This window comes from Citrus sinensis, chromosome 8 (genome assembly GCF_022201045.2).
Source record: "Citrus sinensis cultivar Valencia sweet orange chromosome 8, DVS_A1.0, whole genome shotgun sequence".
Classification (NCBI taxonomy): Eukaryota; Viridiplantae; Streptophyta; class Magnoliopsida; order Sapindales; family Rutaceae; genus Citrus; species Citrus sinensis.
Window position 1 is genome coordinate 9,856,600 of NC_068563.1, and position 20,697 is coordinate 9,877,296.

Genomic DNA, 20,697 nt, shown 5'->3' on the forward strand with positions numbered 1-20,697 from the left:
CCTTGCTTGTGTACACCACAAATCTCGCAACAAAACCCCATGCTTGCTATCTTGTGGCCGAGGAAGGCTGAAACACCCATGGAGTTGACAGCCACACATGTCCCACTCCGCACCAGCCTGCTGTCTCGCAAATCCTCGCTCAGCACATGATGCTCATGACTCCCACATGCGCATCCAAAAAATAGAGAACAATGATGTTGTCCCAAACAGCAACATCATAAACCGAATTGCCCACAATGAAGTAATCACTGGGACTCCGCTTGCTAACTTGAAGTGCCTGAAGCCCCACGCTTCTTCCTTAAAGCACCCGTAATCCCCTTTGTTCAACAAGTACTCATTATTGCTAGTACCACTTAGAATGTCCCCCACATTCTCATTGTGATGAGTCTTCCAGTAATCAGAATCCTCCCCTAAGGACTTAGCTTCCAATTCCCCTTCACCTTGGTCCATGTCTATATCCGGCAACTTGTTTAGTTGAGGCCCTAGTGACTCTCCAGCCACAAATCCCCTAGACATCGTGGTATACTCGTCAAGCCCCTCCACAACTTGAACACGCTCCTCAACCAACAACATCATCGCTGAATTCCCTTCAACTAAACCACCATTAGTAGTCTGGAGTGATGTTTCCGGCCTATTCGCATTCAAATACTCGTATTCGACCATACAAGGCTCCTCCAGGCCTCCGATCCAAATGCAAGATAGGTGAGGATGTACATGCACCTTAGCATTGTACAGGAATTCCATTCCTAAGATCACGTTATACCTTGACATAGCCATTACTACAAATGATGTGTCCTGCGCCCAAGTTCCCACACTCAGGTTGGCCATTGCTATGCCGTTTGGAACCACTTGGTGGTGTGAAGTGAAACCCACAACAAGATTGGCTTTGGCTACTTGCAGTCGAAGGCGTGGTACTAAATTCACCTCTATAAGATTTGTTGTTGCACCCGTATCAATCATTGCCCTCACTTCTACTCCGTTCAGTTTCACCTTCACACATATGAGTCCTCCTTGGTAGAATTCGCCTCTGAGGATGCATGACGGCTCCTCATTGCTCATTGGCTCCTTTTCCACCTCAACTTCTGTGTTGTTCAGCAACTGTAACAGGTTCATACGCACTGTTGCCGCTTCGGCGCGCTTTGGACACTCCCTAGCCCGATGTGGTCTGTCGCAAATGAAACATCCTAAACTCTTTTTCCTTTACGGATTCCCTTGCTTGGTTTTACTCGGGCCATTGTTCTTCTTGCCACCATCACGAGAAAACTGACCTTTCTTACCCTCTTTGGACTTTTTCAATTCAGAAGGAGAAGCATTCACGAATCAAAAGTCAACCAAATCGTCGAAAACTGCTATCGCCGCTGGTAGATCCCTAACAGCTTGCCTCCGCAACTCCGTTTGAGCCCACGGTTGCAAACCCGAGATAAAGTTAAAGCGTTTGTCTTCATCTGCCATATTCTTGATGTCCAACATTAATGAGTTAAACTCATTGACATAATCCCTTACATAATCGGTATGCTTAAGCTTTTTTAGGCTCTCCCTTGTGAGCCAACTCGCATTCCCTGGTAAGAACTGACCCTTCAACTCTCTTTTGAGCACATCTCATGTCTCGATTGCTGGTCGCTGGGCTTCCGCATCTTCTTGAAGCCTGCTCCACCACCACAATTTCGCATCCCCCTCAAGGTACATGCTGGTAATGGTGACTCGCTCCGCTTCGGGCACATGAGCAGGTGGAAATACTGCTCCATATCCCATAGAAAATTCTCTAACTCCTTGGCGTTACGAGTTCCGCTATAAGCTTTGGGTTCGGGCGCCTTTACCTTCGAAGGTCCCTCATCCCCGCGAAGAGTGTTGCTTATTGCCCTTTTCAGCAAGCCCACCTCATTTTCAAGGTCTCTGATGTCGCTCTTCAGCACATCCACCAGTGCAGTCACATCTTCCTTGACCTTATTTAGCTTATCTGAAAACTCACTCACGAACTCTGCACAAGTTTATTTAACGCTAGCCATTACTATGGAGTTTACTTCTGTGTTCTTCGCCAAACTCTTTAGTTCATGCTGAAGATTGCCCACAGTGGTCTCCAAACGCACTAATATGTCCTTTGTTGACTCTCCCGTCATGTTGACTTCTGCCATTGTGACTTTTTCCGAAATACACAACTACACTCTTGCAAGATAGTTTCACATCGAAACTGCACAATCAGTCGTCCGCAAACTAATTCGTCGAGCCTAATTTGACCTCAAGCTTCCTATGAAAAATAGAGCAAACCGTGCTGTCCAACACCACGTTGTTTCCAACCCCGAAACAAACTATGCTCTGATACTAGTTGTCACCGGGCTTTTCTCAAAATGTGTATGGCAACCCGCGTGATGGCGCTAAGACCCTACTTAGCCAGCCAACTCAAAACCCAACGGAAGTGATTTTATAAGGAATCGCGTCAACACTCGCACAAAGGAGGTTACACAAGAGCAAATTCTCGCCAACACAAAGAACAGGGACACACACAACTTTGAACACAAGTATTGATTTTTACGGAGGCACCGACCTCCAACTTTTCTATTCCACAATAAGAAAAGCTTTACAAGTTAATTCAAGTAATGTATGCACAAGACACAAATGCTCAATCAAAACTCATGCCCCCCACATACACCCCATCACTATCTTTATACATGGGTTTGCAAGTGACACCCCCACTTACTAAGGCTAGGTGGCGCGACACCCACCTGCCACCTCAAATCCCTCCCCAAGATTTTGGCCTCCACTAAGCATGTTCAAGGGAGTTCATCACCACTCCCTCAAGGAACAAGGCAACCGCTGCCCATGTTTAGAGATAAAGAAGTTGTGGGGTGTAACCGCCGCTGCCCACTCTCCATGTTTTCCCCATTTCTAGTGTTCCAAGGCCATGTCTCCCACTCATGCTTGATTTTTGCCCACCTCTTGGAGAATTTCGGCCATCCATGCTCCACGTCTAGCAGTCACTGTCCGCTCACAGTCCGCGTACAACGCCTCCAATTTTTGCATGATCCAGCCCCAACATTCATGCCTCACATCGCTGCACGTTGGCGTGCACTCCGGCCCGCCACTAAGCCATATCTCGCAATTGACTTGCGCGCTGCTGAGCACCACGCTCGCGTGCCCATGTCACGCCCGCTCGCGTGTTGCTATGCCTTACGCCCGCGTGCCCACAGCAAAATAGTCTTGCGAGTTGTTGTGTACATCGCCCACGCACACTGTTGTGTGCACTGCCCAGGATTGTTTGCGCCCATGCCGCAGCGTGCACTCTTCTGCCGCGCCCTAGCCAACTCGCCAGTCCCGCCTTGTTTCTGCGCTCACCACAAGCACGCCCACTTACTGCCATGGCTCGGCACAAGGCCTCCAAGCCAAGCTACGGCAGTTGGCCTCCATGACTCACGGTGGTGACACGACATTAGCATTAAACTAAGGACAAACTTAGCTAAAGCATTACAATCTCAGTATGCTAGGTCCATCTCAAGTGGATGACCCAAAAGCTTAAAGTCCAAAAGGTGTAATTGCTATGCAATTCTTGTTAAGCGTTGGACTTGGATGAAATTAACCATTAAAATTGAGTTAATAAAAAACCATGAGTGCAAAAGCAAAAGCAAGTGAAGCGGCAGCCGGTAACATAAGCAAGAAAAAGCAAGAGAGAAGAAGAGGAGACACTGGGGGTGACTTTGAAATTAGGAAGAAGGGCTTCAATCTTTAATTGGACTTCTCAGAAGGTGAATGTAATTATGATTTTATTTAAATTTAGGGAGTAAATTTTTGGGATCGCTTTCTATAGTTCTATTGGTCTTAATTTTTGTTACGTTCTCTCATTGGTTGTTAATTGAGATATTCACTTGTGATAACAACAAATACTAGGACGTTATTGTGAACTAAGAGATGATGAGATTCTTGATATTGTGAGCCTTTCATCACCTCTATTATTATCTAAAGAATAATTTGTGTTGTAATCAATGGCAGACCCAATCACTTTGATTATGGGGGCTCGGTTCAAAAAATTAAATTTAATTTAGGAGAGCTTAATTTTTTTATTGTTCACTTAACTCAGATTTAAATTAGGGGAATTTAATTTTTTTATTATTCTATTTTTTAGTTTAAAAAGTAATAATAATAAATTAAAAGAAATCTACATTTAGTTTTTATTCTTTTCTCTTTAATTTTAAAAAGTGTAATAATAAATCAAAAGAAATATGCATAAATATCTTTTAAAAAGTGATTAATGTGGTTGAAGAGATTTGAACTAAGGTGTGTAAAAATTTAGAGTAGAACTCGTACTATTAAACCATAAATACTTTTTTTTTAATTTTAATTGTGGCCAAATTCTTTATATTCTCTTTTCCAAAAGGAGCTTGAGCCATTTTTAACAGCAAAAATAATAGCCTAGAAGGGGATCCGTCTATGGCTATAATTCTGTTAATTATAGAGTGAAAGGTTATACCGGATTACGGTCCCGTGATTTTTTCTATTTGATTTTTTTAATGTAAAAACCTATGATTATTATGGTTGATTACCTTAGATTATATTGGTTTAATTTGTGGTTGATTTATTATTTTGGATAGTATTGGTTTAATTTGTGGTTATTTATTTGTGGTATACACTGAATTTTAATAACACAAACAGAGAAAATAGTTAGTTTTCATAATAGGAGACACTGTATCTCATAAACAAGTCCAAAACAGCTCAGTATAAGTACTATATTATTTAGTTAATAATTAGATAACCAACAAGAAGTCTGACTCAACAATTAAAGGAGATAAATCAATCTCACTAGTAAGGCAGATACGTAAGCGTAAGGCTTTCGCCTTAGCTGTGTCAACATCGTCTCAGTAGACACCAACCATCATGATTAGTACGACAATAGCATAACCAACCATCCTTCCTAAACTTAACATCACCGCGTTTGTGTTACGCTTAAACCACCCATGAACAAGTGGCTGCCAAACACAAGCCACCGAAATAGATCCTTCTTTATTAGCACTCACATTTACACCCCCACTATGACCAATATTTACCCACACCCCATATGCTTGAGCCATAATACAAGCAGAATTGAGTTGTAGACCTTCATATCACATGTAGCATTTTATGCCCCGCTCCCCATATTCCCCACATAATTAAAACCAGCAAATTATGCTCACCCTTGGTTAAAGCAGACGAGAAATTTTCAAAAGCATTGAAAAAGAAACAGTCAGGACAATCTCTTCAAACCGAGTCAACCCCACACATCCTTTGCATAGTCACAGTAAAACAAAGCATACAGAATAGTCTCATACTTCTCGAAACAGTGAAGCTTCGATAAATATGATCATGATTATTGATTTACCTTGGTTTGGTATTTAAATTATTTTATTTAAGTAGTAGTTAGTAGTAATAAAATTATTGTATAATTTTTATTTTTTCATGTTAAAGATGACAATTCTATCAATAATGTTAGGGATCCCAACAATTGAGTTTCAATTTGAGTTCAATTGTTATCTGTCATTCATTTATTGAATAGTAAATTCCATAATTAGTAAAAATCAATATTATGCAATTCAATAAATGAATGCCATATTAATTGAACATAAAGTTGAAACACAACTGTTGGAATCCCTAGTACTACTCTAATTCTACTATAGAACCTGTCTAGTAAGCATTGAAATATATATTAACATTAAATTATTATTTTTTATAAAAAACAGCAACTAGAATTTCTTTTCACATTACAAAATATCATAGAAGATATCCAAGTTGAAATCAATTCCATTAAGAAGCAAGCAACATACTTTACAAAATCCATATAGAGACATCGTTTGGATTTAATTTCAAATTAGATAATTATTAACTCATATCATAAATGGATCTTATAGGAAAATAAAAATTTCTAAAAAATTATTATTTTATAAACTTATCAAAGGAAAAAGGACATCTACACCCTAAAATTTGGGAAATGGTCATGTAGACCCTAAATTTTTAATAATGGACACTAAGATCTCCTTTTGACTATAATACCTATGGACTTCATTACCTAAAAAAAATGACTCCAAGATTTTATAATAAATAGAAATATAATGTTAAAATAAATGTGACAATATATACATTTTAAAATAATTTCAATATTTAAAAAAACTTAATACTTTACAATCTTATGTTATAGTAAACTAAATTCTATAATAAATAGAAACATAATATTAAAATAAATTATTTTTAATATTATATAAAATACTTTAAGTATTATTAATACATTAGATATATTTTATTAATTGTAAAATCTATTTAATCCAAAGACTTATTGAAGATTTTATAATAAATACAAAAGTATTATAAAATAAATATAATAATTTACATTTTAAAAATTATTTAAAACCTTTGTTAGGAGGGGTGAAGTGGAGACTTCAATTTTCCTTTTCTTTCATATTACTTTCCATAAAGATCCCGCTTTCCCAGAGTGGTTGTAGTGACTAGTGACGTTGTTCCGCATGCAACCAGACGCCTGCATTTGCACTATTTCGGCGCGTCCGCTGGACCCATCCGAAGCCCGTCGGCAGTGGCGTAGCAACTAATTCTTTTAGGAATCCTTTTAAATTTCGTAAGTAAATTAATTTGAGGAATAATAGATTACCAAGTAATGAGAGGTTTGTTTACTCCAATTTCACCTCAACTCCAATACAAAAATAAATAAAAGATTTAAAAATACAGTTACTATAAAATTTTGAATTAATAATAAATTTGTCTGAAAAATTTATCTCAATAAAATTAAGGTGAAATATATTTATGGAATATTATATTATTAGTCCATTAGATAAATTAAACTATTTAAATTATGTTTAAAGTCGATTTTTTTAATTACTATGTACAAATAATATTATAATTAAAAAAGAGAGTTTTGATGTTGGTTTATAAAAATTGGATCGTCTACATAATCATTTTTCGATACCTTTAAATATAATTATCCTTGTTCTTTTATCAAGTTATTAATTTATCACATTAATCCAATGATAAGACTGGTAATGGAGGTTCTAGTGTATATAATATTTAGTTCAAGTATTTAGAGTAAGAATTATCCTGAATTCACAATTATCATAAATAATCAATCAAACAAATATTGGTTTTTCAATTGATATACATACCCTTTAAGGTAATTCCCAAGTTACCTTTAACATAACATATAATCTGGAAAATCTTGCCCGCTCAAAGTGTTAAAATCTAATCCAATGGATGATGTTTAATTTGTCCAAAAATAGTGACGGAAGGGAAACTGGCTGAATTGGTTTGTTTAGAGTGATTGGCAACTTGAACAAATGGTTTGAGGACTGTTTGTGGAGGGGAAAAATTAAAAATTGAAGAGGGAATGCTCTAGGGTTTATCAAAAGAGAAAAAATTAAAAATTGAAGAGGGCTTGTTTAGGCCTCTAGGGATTGTGAAGGGAAAATGAAATTGTAAATTGAACTCTATCCATGAAAAAATTTGCAAAACTTAATCGAACCCGTCAATGAAGTCGTTGCCTATTCGTCTGCAAGCGGTTGCCATCGATGCTTCTTCTTCCTGCAGCTTGGCTGGTCGGTCGAATGCCAGCGGAAAGATTGTTCCGCCGCTTCTCGGTCTGGCTTTCCGTTAAGCAAACATCGTAAGCCTATCATCAAACGTATCACATATGGATTTGATAGAATCCAATGATTGCATGTTCCTTTCCCTTTGTTTGCTTTACTGTTTTTTTTATTTTTATTTTTAAATTGACATTATATTATTATATATTCTCTTTGGTCACTCGTTGTAAAAAAATAAAGATCATTCAATACGTACCCCCGTCATTGCCTGCTTTGACTACTGAATTTACTGATTATAATTTTTTTGGTGAATTATGTTCTATGTAACTTGTTTCCTTTTTATATAGTTACCCATTTGATCTCTGATTTGTGTCGTTGATTGATTTTGATAATACTGATTTCAAAGTTGAATTAAGTATTTATGAATTTTTGTATTGGGTTTTAGCTCTTATACGTTGTTTGTTAAATAATATTTACAATAATAGGAAAATATATTAATTTGACTACATCATGTTTTATTTGCATGCTAAATTTGAAGAACGGAATCAACTCTTTAAGTAGTAGAAATGCCACTTCATATGAAAATTTAAAAAAGTAGATAAGAAAATAGTTCCGATTAAACTCCATCCCACAATTTCATATGATAGGTAATGGAAATATAAAGTAATATGATTTTGTTTAGGCAATATTAGTGTTTAGGCATCTCTTGTTTTGTATTATGTATTATCGTTATAAATGCAATTTAAAAATAGTTAACTTTTCTTAACCATAAATGTTGACGGCTCTGTTTGGTTTAAGTCTTTTATGATTGCTGAATTTGATGGTTTTTTTATGTACATGTAGTCGATGAACAGGGGAAATGGAATGCAGCTGGGAAAAAATGAGCAAGAAAAATGAAGCAGTCACATGTGATGCAGAGGTCTCGGAAATGCTGAGCCCAATGGATCAAAGCCGCAAGATTCTTTGTTTGGATGGTGAAGAATGGGAAGTTGAGGGTGACAATTGGTCAAATGGAAGCAACAATAGGTTTGTGTCGTCTTAGAAATGATCTTATTTGTTTAAATTTAGTATAAGCTAATATACTGGAAGTAGTAAATGTATGATGAAGTTAGTGACGAAATCTTGAAAACTAATAGAAAAAGAAAGCATTACGTCAATTTATAAAACAAAGAAGGGGTTGGGATATATGCAATCACAAATCTACTACCAACACTGTTTGACCTGTTTTTCGGTTGAATAATATACTTTATTTGTATTCATGATCTAGAAATCAAGCTAGTCAGTTTCCATCCAACAAACTTAGGGTTTGGTCTGGATTTTGTCTCCTTAATCATCCAAATTTTGATGAACGAAGAGAACTTATTTTCCATTATATGCTCTTTTTAGCATATTCAACAAGACCACAGCTGTCTTCTCTCTCAAAGTTTTCTCTCCCTGCGAAAGCTTAGAGAATAGAAGTTATAACTGAGCTTCTATAGCTCATTAAATCGCTCTTATTGAGTGTTTTTCTTTTAATTATCATATCTTGTTAATGAAAGTGATTCTTACTGTTATAAAGATTTCTCAATAGTCACTGGAAATAGTTGGGCTGGGAAGGTAAGCAGTTAATGGGGTAATAAATTCTTTCAATAAACTCGAGCAACCTAGCCAGCATTCTTAATGGAGACAGAGGAGCTAATACGGAGGTGCAAGTCAATCTCTAGAAGAGGCAGAAGGAAACAAATTCTCGTTTAAGGGCAGAATGAAGGAGAGGGGTCTACAAATCACAGCTGGATGCCTGATAGGGAAGGTGCTACATACAAGAAATGTAAATGCAGAGGGATTGAGAATCGCTTTGAACCAGGTGTGGCAAACGAAAAGGGAAGTGAAGATTGAGAATATAGGAGACTACATCTTTATCTCCAAGTTTGGGAATGAAGCAGCAAAAAAAACAAGACCACAGCTTGTGTGGCTTTGCTCTTTACTAGCTGCTATAAATATGAAAAACTAGTGACATGAAACTTGTGATGAAATCCATGAAAAATATAATTTATTTGTTTCTATTGAATTTCTTTTAATGATATTAAAGTGTAATACGTACGTGTTCGTCAATGCATGTTTTTCGTCGATCTAGATACCAAAATTATAGCAATGTAGATGAAGAGGGAGTAAAAGATGATTAACAAATTCGGGTTGATTATGGATAGGGATGGCATCTTCCCGTACTCATCCTCGATATTTTGCGTATGTCCCCGTTCCCGTCAGAATTACTTGAGAGAATCTTCATCTCCTCCCCGAATAATAACAGGAGATCCTCGAGGATTCCCGATCCCCGAATAACTAATATATTTTTTTTTTCGATTTTGAGTTAATCATATTAAAATAAAAAATTCAAATAAAAGTAAAGTTCGAAATATGTCTTACATTAATATTCATTACAAAAGTCACATACATTAAATTAGTAAGTAACGTAGCATGCAAGGGATACAAACTTCTTTTACAAACTATCATGAATAAATTAATAGTCTAATACAAAATTGTTACAAATAAAATCGAATTTAGATTCAAAATTAACTTTTTCAATGGTGGCGTGGGCACTTTATAAATGTAGACTATTCCCTTTACAACACAATAGTTAAATCGGAGTAAATCAAGAGGAAATATTATATTATATTATATTAGATATTAAAATTGTGATTCGCTGTGGGCAATTATAACATCTAAAAATAAATAAAAAATAGATTTAAGTTTAAAATATTTAAAGAATATTAAAATTAAAAAATTTTGGGCTAATAGAATCTACTCGGTTTTTTTATTGTCCTAAATAAAAATTTAGGACTTTAATTAGTTAATTAGGCCCAAAAGTTTAATAATATAAATATTTTGATATTTTTTATTTTTACGAATATTTATAATTTTATAATTTATTTACTAATAATTTTAAAAAATTAAAATAAAATTAAAAATTAAAATGGGGAAATGGGTAGGGGATGGGGATTCCACCTCATCCCCGTCCCCTCCCCGAATAAGAAATTGAGTAAAAAATTATTCATGTACCCTCCTCGAATGGGAAAAATCCCTAAAGGTACCCGTACCCGTGAGAATTTTTACCATCCCTAATTATGGATAACTTTTCTTCAGCAATTAGTGCAGCTCGAACCACTGCAGAATTCTTTAAAGACAGGAAACATGGAGACATTATATACGTCTTACGCATCGTTTTTGCACCGCAGAGAAAATAAAAGCTTAGTTTATGGATTTAAATTGATGATGATTTGTAATTTATATCCTAAAAGTCCTTGGAGATTTTATGTACTCCTTTAGTGCTTTAAAAATTTTTGATTTGTAATTTATATCCTAAAAGTCCTTGGAGATTTTATGTACTCCTTTAGTGCTTTAAAAATTTTATGTGCCTCTTCAGTGTTTTAAAAAATTACCAATGGCTTCCTATTTATGTCATGTTTCCAATAAAAAAGTTAAATCCTACTTTCTGTTCTATATAGTTGCAAATTTTTTTTCTTTTTAATCCATTTGCTTAAATAATTAGCCAATAGACTGGGTTGAATATACAACTCGCACTTTTTATCTGATATTTTCCAAGAAGTTTTTCGTTTTTGCTTTATTCTTAACATGTTCCTTTAGCTAGTTTTGAAGAAGCTGAAGGAATTTAACTGTTCTTGATCAGAAACGAGACAGTAGTTTGAGGCCACTGACATCTAGTGGAATTAATTTTCATACATAATCCTGACATTGTCAATCGCCAGTTTGGTTGTTCTATTGAATCCATTTGCTTATGTAGCTACTGAATCTTGATTGTAGATCTGCTCAACATCTGGAAGGTTCAATGACTAGTCCTATTTTGGTTTGCTGGAACAACCAGAGGACATTTTGCTGAACTTGGTTGTGATTGCAACTATGGTTTGCCAAATCATTGGTAGCAGAGCAGAAAGAAATGGTTGAGCGAACTGGGAATAAACTTTACTCATGGGATGAATTCCTCCACTTGGTTAGTTTTGACGACTTTAAAATCTTTGGGAAAAAGTATCATTATCTGCAGTAGTTGTTTGTTATGAAGAGATAAACTAGTTCTCTCCCAAGTTCCAATAGACAATCAGCAGCAGAGCGTTTCTACTACCCATTTCTATTATTATTATTATTATTATTATTTTCCACTTGGTTGTGTTTTGTAATATCTTTATTTTTGCAGGATACGGTTGAGAGATTACTATTGGCTAATACTCCCTTGCTTAGTTGCTTTGAATTTTGCCTTTACCTGTGACGGCACATATGATAGGAGTCGCACAATATAATTTTCCTTGTAATTAACCAAAAAAAAAAAGTTAATAATGTTTTTCACAAATAATACATTTTTTATGCCCCCATCGAATAGAATCAATATTCAGTTATTCACACGGCCCGGGGATTAATTAATTAAGAACATAATAATTTTAATTAGAAATGAAAACATAATGTAACTCTAATAATAATAGAAAAAACACTGAATGACTAATTAAATTTGATTATGCTTTTATTTAATAAAACTTTCCTCCTCCCATTGAGGTTCATTAAAATAAATAAATAAATAATTGTATAAAACAATTGGAACCAATATACATTCATTAATAATATAATTTCAACTCAATCTGGAATTGGATTTAAAAGTTATAGAATCAATTAAAGTAAAATAAATTAAAGTCTTTTTAATAGAATAAGATAGTAATTAGACTAACTATAATTTTTTTTATTTCAATTCTTCGGAGTACATTAATTCTTTTGATAGCAACAAATAGAATTCAAATCATTATTGAAATATAGTATACATTATAGGATTTAACCATGTTGAATTTAGTTTCATTGAAAGAATATGTTATATTGTAAATCGATTTCACTTAAACGATATAAGTATAGCTACATATTCAATTGAAATTGCTAGTAAATTAACAATGATGAAAAATAATATAAATAATAATCCAAAATCAATATAATTAAATTTGGAAAAATAAAAAACCATTAGGCTATTTATTATTGTATTTAGTCATTCAAAAAAATATGTTATAATATGAGATACTTACAGTTCACATTAGGATATACTGGATTGTAAGCACTATGAATGTGTTTGGTATATAGTTTTATACTATATTATATAAGTTGTATTGCATTATAGTGTATTGTATAAAGTAATATTATTTTATATTAATGTTAAAATTAAATTAATATTATTTAAATTGATTAACGTTTTAGGGGTTTATTATTAATTTTTGAATTTAAGTATAATATATATATATATATATATATATTAATGTTTATAATAAAAATGATTTAGTAATATACTATTATTAAATTATAAAATATTACAATATTATGTTACATTATTAATAATATTATATTATAATATTAATTTATTTCTATATATTAGTTATTATAATGTAGGATAATAAAGTCGATTATAATTGTTTAATTAAAATTTATTTTTAAATTTAGTGTGTTTGTAAATAATAAATGACAATTTTTTTTATAAATTCGTTTTTATTTAGTGTAACAATAATAAAATGATTTTATGTAATAAAATAATGTATTATCATTTGTTTATTAATTATTTAGGTTTATTATTATCTTATATTATCATTTAAATTAATTTTTTATTAAATAATAAAAGTTAAATGATTATATTTAAAATGTAAATAGTATTTTAAGGCAATGCAACCTAACCCCACCTTCCATGAGTTTGTTTTATACACTTTTTATTGTATTAGCCACATTTTTTAATAAAATGCAAGGCAATCAAAAATTACAGCCAAACATGGGTTACCATAAGAATACTACTTTAATGCAATGTAATACAGTGTAATGTAAGCTGTCAAATGCACCTTATGAAAACCATGTTGTACATCGTATAATACATGCTATGGACAATGTAGTTATCTTCGATTAATGAAATACTCTTATTTAATAGAAAATGATATCAATAGTGAAAATAAATTAATTTATCCCCTACTACTATAATTCTATTAATAACAATTCTGATGAGCATAAGTTATATAATATTCATCACCTTTAACATATCACTCTTGGGCCATGTTTGGATGCTATGATTAAGTATGAGATTGGATTAATTTTGAGATTAAATATTTATCTCATGTTTGGCAAGCTTAGTTAGATTGGATTAAGGGGGACTAAATTTGAATTTAACCCTAAAATCATGAGATTAATAATCCTTATTTATACATGGGTTTAGTTGGGATAAGATTAAAGAAAAAAGTTATTCTTAGTTGGGATAAGATTAAAGAAAAAAGTTGTTCATATATGAGATTTTTTATATTTTTATTTTTATTTACACCTAATATTAATTAATTAATTTTTTATTATGATTTATTAAAATTTATTTTTATTTATTATCTATGATCTAATTAAATTGGTAATTTTACTTCTACTAACTCTTGAGATTAAACTTTCATTACTAGCATATTTAACAATTTATCAATAAAACTACCCATTTAAAAATTTATTGCATTATTTGATTGTCTTAAATTTAATAATCATTAATAGAATATTAAAAGTAATCATGAAAATTAATAATACCATTAATTAATTGATTTTACATAATATTTTTAAATATTTGATAAGAATTAATTAAATATTTAATTTTTTTGTTTATTATATTATGACTACTCAATAACTTATTTACAATATATTTAATTTTCTTATTAATTATTTTTTAAATTTATTTTAATTATGATTATAAAATTTCATGAATAATTGATATTTATATTCAAATATTAACTTAAATGCTATTTAATATTATTTAAATATAATTTAACATAGTCTAATTCGATACTGTACCAAACGTAGGATTATATAATATAATGCAACTTAATTAAATTTAATCTAATCCAATTCAATTCTAATAATTAGTTTAATCAAATCCCACATGCCAAACATAACCTTAAGTCCTTAGCTTTTAATAAAATTTCATATATTAACTGATTCTAATTAGTATCTATTTTAATATTTTATGTAATAGAAAATAATAAGTGTTAGGGGTCAATTTCGGAATGAAAAGTGATACTTATAATTGCACATGATAGACACTACTTACTACTTACCTAAATTTACTTATAATTTAATCACATACATCATGAAAATTGGGATAAAAAAATTTAATAATTACTACTTACTAATTACCTGGTTTGTTGTAGTGCTTTGGTGTTTGAAATTTTATCTTAAAATATATGATGTTCAGAGTAGAGGTGGCCAATCGGCCGTGCTGGTCCAGTCCCATCAAAGGAAGCCCACGCATGCTCATGCTCGTGTTGTACTGTGTCCACTATGCATTTTATATCATGTCGTACCGTGCTTAATTTTTTTTTCTTAGGCCTGGCCCACCACACGTGTCGTGCCGTGCCTAAGAAAAAAAACCCACCAATTATTTTTTTTTTTTTAAGAGCGCATGTCAAGTTGTTGTCTTATTTTTTTAAGTCTTTGTACTTTTTTGGATCCATGTGCCTTTATTCAAATTTAATAAAATAAAAAATTCAAAACTCAAGTTCATATTCAATAATAATAAATTAATAATTATAAGAGAATGTAATATTAATTACTAAGTTTGACTCTATATTAGAAATCTTTTTTAGTACTTAACAACAACAACAACAATAATTTTTTTAAGGGTTAACTTAATTGTTAACTTGGAATTATGTATAGTCATATATCATAGTTTATAATAATATTAATACACATTTATAAAATCATGATATTAATTATTTATTTGATAAATTATAAATGTAAATCAAATTTATTTTTTTGAAACTAAGAATTAAATAAATTTAAAATTTGAGCTAATAAAATATATTACATGATTCAATTTTAAGTTATTTATAAAATCATAAAATTTTAAATTTACTTTCATTAAAAAATGAAACGTGCTTATAGCGTATTTTTTCGTGTGTCGTGCTTTTAAGGCCCACGTACCTAAAATCTATACCCAGCCTAGCCCACGTGCATGCCGTGCCGCGTGTTTTACCGAAACATATTCGTGCCGTGCTGTGCTATACAAACATGTACTATACCCATACCATACCTCGTGCCGTCCAGCCTATTGTCCACCTCTAGTTCTGAGCATGAAAAACTAAAACGGTTAATTAATTAATTTGCTGTTAAAGCTGATGATGTCATCATGCCACATAACTGATGCAAGTCCAATCCATCGAAGACAGCCCACATGATGACTAGAACAAGCCCATTACACCAAGTTAACATAGCTTTCTAATTACACCCCTTCAAAATTCTTATAAAACCATCTTAAATTTTATTTCGTAAGACATCCATAGTTTGATCTATAAAATATAAACTCATCAAACACCTTGCCATGAAAAATTTACCTTAAAAATGTATTTCTTTTAAGTTTCAATTTATGAAATACATACAAATCTTAACATCTTTAATTATTTTATTCTTATTACATAGTTTCTATATTCGTACTTTATTTTTAGTATTTTAAATGCACGGTCTAGTGAAATCAAATTCTAATGGTATATTTGTTTCTTCTCGTAACTTTTACAAAATTCACCTTGAATTAAAAAATTAATAATAAAATATGTAATTACTTTTACAATATGTATGGTAAATTATTTTACACGTGTTAAAAATAAAGTAAAGTAACAAGAAAGCATAGACTCTGTTTTGTGCTTTGATAAATAGTTGTATATAGTCGCGCGATTTAATAAGGAAATTACAGTTATAATTAGAACGAGCGAATTAATACTCAAAGTGAAAGCGAGGGAATGATTTTTGTGAAAGTTGGAGAAGAAACGAATTTTGCCGCCATTAGAATTTCACTCAACAGTGTGTTGCTGCGCTAAGAACAATATAAGTGTAAAATTATGCTCATCAACACTTATATTGTCACTATATTTATTAATTATAGTAGGGGATAAATTTAAAGTAGCTTTTCACGGTTGAATTTAGTTTCTATTGCCGAAGTTTATTTCATTAACATTGGATGATTAGTAATTAAATTGTCCATGGTGTGTCTCACATAATTTAGTTCTCATGGTACTTATAATCCAATTTATCCTAATGTCGATCGTAATAGACGCACATTAATTAGAACATATTTTTTCAATGACTAAATTCATTAACAAAAAGTCTGGCAATAATTCATTTATCGTTATCTAATTAAATTGATTTTGGATTAATAGTTTTATTATCTTTTAGTTTGTAAATTTTCTAGCAAATTGAATTAATGACTAAACTTTGAATTTTATGACTAAATTATAGTCGAATTACATTATAACATACTCTTTGAATGAAACTAAATCTAATAATGTACATTATATTTCAATGATGTTTTCAATTTTAGTTTTTGCTATCAACGTTCTTGATATGGGTCCTAAGACTTTTCAACCCCATCGAAGTTTAGTTGCTTTTTTTTTTTTTCCTAATCTTAATCTTTGGCTTAATTCACAACAAACAATCACTAGTAAAAAAAAAAAAATTACATTCTTTAATGCTTTAATGATCCGATTTTTTAACCCATTATATTTATATATTTCAAATTCTCATAGTAGCAACGGCGTCGTTCTGAATACTTTTTGGAAAATTTTGAAATCTTTTCGTCTTCCCTCTCTCTCTCTCTCTCTTCGTATTGCCTCTCTTCCTAAATCATTCGGAAATCTTCCCAAATCAAACCAAGTAGACGAAACAAATACACTTTAAACCAAACAAGAACAGTTCGAAGAAATCCTAACAAAGATGGAAGATTGAAGACAAGAAACCCTGATAAACCCTAACAATATTGAAGATAAGAAACAGAATATCTAAGCTCGAAGCTCTTTCGCTAGAGGTGACTCTCTCTCTCTTCATATAATTGTCTCATTTTTTTTTTAAATTCATTATTATTTAGTCCTAGATAAAGTTTTAATTTTCGATTTTTTCAGTGTTGTCCCTTGTCCCGGCTTGGAGATAAGAATTTTTCAATTGAAATTCTTTCTCGTAGGTCTCTCTATTTCTTCATTTCACCTCACTCAGCACAAGGAAACTTTAAGCCCTCACGACCTTCAATCAACGCACCAAAACCCTGGGCCGACCCTGCAAATCCTGGTTTTGTGGGCCATACTCCCCTTCCCGGTTCACTGTATAGAAATCACGAGATCTTTGTGAAGCTTTGGGATCACATTCAGTTCGATAATTCTTCGTCCATTGATGTTCATTTCTCTTTTTTCATCTTTGTTCTATATTATTTCTTTTTATTTTTGTTCTATATTATTTCTTTTTTTGTTTGTTTGCTGAGAAAATCTAGAGAGAATATTTAAGGACCTAGTCCTGCTTGAAAGATACAATGAGTATTTTTTATTTTTGAAATTTAACTGTTTGCAAGAGAAAATTATTTGTCTTTAATAGAGCATTTAAGAGAATAAATTGAATAATTAATTTTTTTTAGTCATGGGATTTCAAGTGTAGTTATGCATCCAGAGTAATTTTGGGTTTATGAGGATTGTGTCCATTTATGAATTTTTTTTTCATAGAAGAGAAAAGAGTGATTTCAATATTTCAAGGGTAAAAGAAGTTATTCTGGTAATATCCCTTTATTGAATTCAACCATGTAATTTAATTTGAATCTATGTAATCTTTTTAAATACTGCTTGTAGAAGTTGGCAATTTCATTCTTCCATGTTTGTAGGATTTACTTGATGAAGAAGAAACAAATGACTCTTCCCAAAACCTGTTTGAAAGCATCAGCCTTGCCTGCAGCTCAAAGGATTATAGCAGTAAGTTGTCTCTAACTTTGTCTACACAGGTCTATAATCAATCCATTGTTGTGATGTTGTGTTAGTCCTTGATATTTTTGCTAAAGGATTGATAACATATCCATAATTTTTCAATCATTATTATGAACCAGGTCTGGGGATATGATAAACTAAGGAGTGATATTATTTTGCTGACATAGAGGGGAAAGTGTTAAGGATCGCTTTTTTTTTTGGGTTATTAAAGATGATAATCTTTTGTAAAGCATATATTTTTTTTAATATTTGTGCTACTTTTTTATGCAGTAGTGATGCAACTTTTTGACGTAGTAATGATGATGATAATAGTGTAACCAAATTATAATAATTTAGCATCAATATAAATGGCAAGAATATTTGTGTTTGTGGGATGGTTGCATAAATGGATTAATTCCTCAATTGTGATGGTTGCTAAGAATTATGCAGGCAATTATAGTTTTTAGAGTATAATATGTTAATGTAGTAGCACTATATACGGACTCAGCTATCTTGCAACAATTACATGGTAACACCAATTTTTGTCTTTTCTTGAATTTAGTCCTTTATTATTGGATTTAGTAAAAAAGTAGTTTCAATGGTAGAGATTTGTCTATTTGAATATTAACATTACACTCCCTGATATTTATTAAAAACATAAACAAGTTAAATAGTTAAAATTTTTAGCACATATTTCCAAATTGTCTCTAATTTATATTGTTTAATTAGTAGTGAGTATTAAAAAATAAATTTTATTTTTAATATTATATATTTTATTTAAAAGAATAAAATTTTAATATTATTTATTTTATTAAAAATAAATATTATTTAATATTATTTATTCCATTTTATTTAATATTATTTAGTCATATGCTAATTATTTTATTTTTTCTTTCAAAAAACTAAATAAAATAAAATAAAATAATCAGTACAGCGCCTTAAAAATAAATATTATTTTTAACATTTTTTTATCTTTTTATTTAATATTATTTAATCATAGGTTTATTATTATATTTATTCTTTTAAAAATAAATAATATTTAAATAAAATAAAATAATCAATAATGAGCCTTAAAAATAGATATCATTTTTAATATTATTCATTTTTATTGTATTTAATATTATTTAGTCATAGGCTTATTATTATATTTATTCTTTCATAAAACTAAATAATGTTAAATAAAATAAAATAATCAGTCATGAGTGTTAAAAAATTAATATTATTTTTTACTTAGTCATAGGCTTATAATTATATTTATTCTTTAAAAAACTAAATAATATTAAAAATAATAGTGTCTTAAAAATAATATCATTTTTAATATTATTTATTTTATTTAAAATAACTTTTTACTATTATTTGTTTTATTTAAAATAACTTTTTAATATTATTTACTTTATTTTATTGAATATTATTTAGTCATAGGCTTATTGTTATATTTAGTCTTTTTAAAAAGATAAATAATGTTAAATAAAATAAAATTACATTTTAAAAAGTCACCGGCTAAAGTACATAAACTTATAAATAAATGTAAAAAAAATAATATAATATAAAATAAAATAAAATTACATTTTAAAAGGTCACTAGATAGAGCACATAAACTTATAAATAAATTATAAATAACAAAGAAAGTAAGGAGTTAAATGAAACTTAACTTCACATAAGACAAAAATTGGTAGCACCTTGCAACTGTTGCAAGGTAGCTGGACCCACTATATACATGATAGGAGAAAATTGACAATTCCAACCATTATAATTGCATTATTAAAATGTCCAAGTTGGTTGCTCAGTCCACTGTGTGAAGCAACTAACTTAGGCAATTGAAATTTTTGATCTAGGGTTAGGCCTGTGATGGGTTGGCATTGTTTTGCTTTTGATGTTGTAGCTGTTTATGAGATTTGCTTCATTTATTTGCAGGAGCACGACTGATATAAAAATAGATGAAACAAGCCCAGCCCTAAAGAATTGATTTCGTTCCATATGCTGAAAATGAAATAACAGGGGCAAAACTGAGATGGCTGGATGGTTCCTTGCTCTGGTGAGAGATTTATTCAGAAATTAATATGTGACTTTGTAAGTTATCAATAATTTATTTAATTGTCACATTGGTTCAAACAATTGATAGTTATTAATAATTTATTTAATTCTCACATTGGTTCAAACAATATCAATTGTTTGAGATTTGAGAAGTAGCCCAGCTTGTTTCTTCAAACTTTTTTCTCCACTTCCTTCAACAAACCCCCCCCCCCCCTCCTCCCCCCGTCAAAAAAAAAAAAATCTCGTTATTGGGGTAACAATGATTCTTGATCTTTTAGATTTTACAGGTTTCAATATCTGTGTTAAATGTATCAAGGGGAAACAAACCAATAAAAAGAGATTTGAAGCCAATAGAACTTAGAATGTATTAGAACTCATAC

The 20,697-nt window shown here is 31.1% G+C and overlaps 2 long non-coding RNA genes across 2 annotated transcripts; both read left to right on the forward strand.

Moving 5' to 3' along the window:
• The first annotated feature begins 6,924 nt into the window (after positions 1–6,924).
• Positions 6,925–9,594, forward strand: LOC102626290 (uncharacterized). Its single transcript, XR_372731.4, has 2 exons — positions 6,925–7,627; positions 8,391–9,594. It is a non-coding gene; the product is annotated as an uncharacterized LOC102626290 (long non-coding RNA).
• Positions 9,595–17,105: 7,511 nt separating this feature from the next.
• On the forward strand, positions 17,106–20,473 carry LOC112496705 (uncharacterized). Its single transcript, XR_008051176.1, has 4 exons — positions 17,106–17,367; positions 17,462–17,728; positions 18,205–18,292; positions 20,198–20,473. It is a non-coding gene; the product is annotated as an uncharacterized LOC112496705 (long non-coding RNA).
• Positions 20,474–20,697: the final 224 nt, after the last annotated feature.